Below are 3,662 nucleotides of genomic sequence, written 5' to 3' on the forward strand. Positions count from 1 at the left end.
AGAGCAGTCTATATCTGTAAGGGTTGAATCCTATAATCTGAGAGACCGGTACAGAGCAGTCTATATCTGTAAGAGTTGAATCCTATAATCTGAGAGACCGGTGCAGAGCAGTCTATATCTGTAAGGGTTGAATCCTATAATCTGAGAGACCGGTACAGAGCAGTCTATATCTGTAAGAGTTGAATCCTATAATCTGAGGGTCCGGTACAGAGCAGTCTGTATCTGTAAGGGTTGAATCCCGGTCGGTCTCTGTTCTGTTGTCGTATGTCGCTAATATAATCACATCATCAATATTCACCGAAATAAAAAATAAATAAAATCACACCAGACTGTCAACCTGTGAGTTTATTAAAATCATACAGTGATGTGATTACACGGCGGTTTAGAGAGTAACAGGTCTTTATCTGGAAACGGTCAATAACATAACATCAACATCATCTGAACTCACATCACACATACGATATAACACTTGTCAACAAAACCTTTCAGGTCATTGATATAATACAATATTGTCAAACTTTACTTAACAATGTTTTGGTTGATTTGATTGGTTGGTTGAATGATTCATTTGCACACAACATATCCACACAATCTATTGTATATCAGACCTGCACTAAGTACTATACTTTCTCTGTAACTCAAATACCATAATCAATAACATCATGATCTATATACTACTAACAACATCATAACAATAATCTACATCTTAATCAATATCATAACATTTATAATCAATAACATCACGATCTATATACTACTAACAACATCATACCAATAATCTACATCATAATCAATATCATAACATTTATAATCAATAACATCATTATCTATATACTACTAACAACATCATACCAATAATCTACATCATAATCAATATCATAACATTTATAATCAATAACATCATGGGAGGTAAAAACCCAACAAGAACAACAAACAAAAGGACTTGTGAAAATATAAAGGCAGAAATTCAACTGGATTACGTATTGTAGAGTGCTGTCAACAATGCTGCTGTTAAAGGAAATGTTCCCGCGTTCCTGGAGATCACAGTCATGGTAAACACTGCAGATGTTGGCTCAGTCAGAAATTACCTTTAATTAACAAGCTCGCTACCACTCGCGATCGGATTCACTCCCGGCCAAAGAATTAACAGGTGATTACATGGACTACCTGACTAGATGGAGGAGACATCTATAAAGAATTAACAGGTGATTACATGGACTACCTGACTAGATGGAGGAGACATCTATAAAGAATTAACAGGTGATTACATGGACTACCTGACTAGATGGAGGAGACATCTATAAAGAATTAACAGGTGATTACATGGACTACCTGACTAGATGGATAGGAGACATCTATAAAGAATTAACAGGTGATTACATGGACTATCTGACTAGATGGAAAGGAGACATCTATAAAGAATTAACAGGTGATTACATGGACTACCTGACTAGATGGATAGGAGACATCTATAAAGAATTAACAGGTGATTACATGGACTACCTGACTAGATGGATAGGAGACATCTATAAAGAATTAACAGGTGATTACATGGACTACCTGACTAGATGGAGGAGACATCTATAAAGTATTAACAGGTGATTACATGGACTACCTGACTAGATGGAGGAGACATCTATAAAGAATTAACAGGTGATTACATGGACTACCTGACTAGATGGAAAGGAGACATCTATAAAGAATTAACAGGTGATTACATGGACTACCTGACTAGATGGAGGAGACATCTATAAAGAATTAACAGGTGATTACATGGACTACCTGACTAGATGGATAGGAGACATCTATAAAGAATTAACAGGTGATTACATGGACTACCTGACTAGATGGATAGGAGACATCTATAAAGAATTAACAGGTGATTACATGGACTACCTGACTAGATGGAGGAGACATCTATAAAGAATTAACAGGTGATTACATGGACTACCTGACTAGATGGAGGAGACATCTATAAAGAATTAACAGGTGATTACATGGACTACCTGACTAGATGGAGGAGACATCTATAAAGAATTAACAGGTGATTACATGGACTACCTGACTAGATGGAGGAGACATCTATAAAGAATTAACAGGTGATTACATGGACTACCTGACTAGATGGAGGAGACATCTATAAAGAATTAACAGGTGATTACATGGACTACCTGACTAGATGGAGGAGACATCTATAAAGTATTAACAGGTGATTACATGGACTACCTGACTAGATGGAAAGGAGACATCTATAAAGTATTAACAGGTGATTACATGGACTACCTGACTAGATGGATAGGAGACATCTATAAAGAATTAACAGGTGATTACATGGACTACCTGACTAGATGGAGGAGACATCTATAAAGAATTAACAGGTGATTACATGGACTACCTGACTAGATGGAGGAGACATCTATAAAGAATTAACAGGTGATTACATGGACTACCTGACTAGATGGAGGAGACATCTATAAAGAATTAACAGGTGATTACATGGACTACCTGACTAGATGGAGGAGACATCTATAAAGAATTAACAGGTGATTACATGGACTACCTGACTAGATGGAAAGGAGACATCTATAAAGTATTAACAGGTGATTACATGGACTACCTGACTAGATGGATAGGAGACATCTATAAAGAATTAACAGGTGATTACATGGACTACCTGACTAGATGGAGGAGACATCTATAAAGTATTAACAGGTGATTACATGGACTACCTGACTAGATGGAGGAGACATCTATAAAGAATTAACAGGTGATTACATGGACTACCTGACTAGATGGAAAGGAGAGATCTATAAAGTATTAACAGGTGATTACATGGACTACCTGACTAGATGGAGGAGACATCTATAAAGTATTAACAGGTGATTACATGGACTACCTGACTAGATGGAGGAGACATCTATAAAGAATTAACAGGTGATTACATGGACTACCTGACTAGATGGAAAGGAGACATCTATAAAGAATTAACAGGTGATTACATGGACTACCTGACTAGATGGATAGGAGACATCTATAAAGAATTAACAGGTGATTACATGGACTACCTGACTAGATGGAAAGGAGACATCTATAAAGAATTAACAGGTGATTACATGGACTACCTGACTAGATGGAAAGGAGACATCTATAAAGAATTAACAGGTGATTACATGGACTACCTGACTAGATGGAGGAGACATCTATAAAGAATTAACAGGTGATTACATGGACTACCTGACTAGATGGATAGGAGAGATCTATAAAGAATTAACAGGTGATTACATGGACAGGTGACTAGATGGAAAGGTGGCATCCTATGAGGGTGCCACGTTGAAAGTCACTGAGCTCTTCAGTACGGGCCATTCTACTGCCAATGTTTGTCTATGGAGATTGCATGGCTGTGTGCTCGATTTTATATACCTGTCAGCGATGGGTGTGGCTGAAATAGCCAAATCCTCAAATTTGAAGGGGTGTCCAGATGTAAATTGTGGATGTCCATTTTGTATGATATGTTACGAATTGCAATTCGTACAATATGTTACAATACGTTAAAAATTCCAATTTGTTGAGGCTAACGTTAGCTAGGTGGCTAACGGTAACGTTAGCTAGGCTAGGGGTTAGGGTTAAAGTTAGGATTAAGGTTAAGGTTAGGGAAGGGTTAG

Source organism: Salvelinus namaycush, unplaced genomic scaffold (assembly GCF_016432855.1).
Source record: "Salvelinus namaycush isolate Seneca unplaced genomic scaffold, SaNama_1.0 Scaffold1284, whole genome shotgun sequence".
Lineage (NCBI taxonomy): Eukaryota > Metazoa > Chordata > Actinopteri > Salmoniformes > Salmonidae > Salvelinus > Salvelinus namaycush.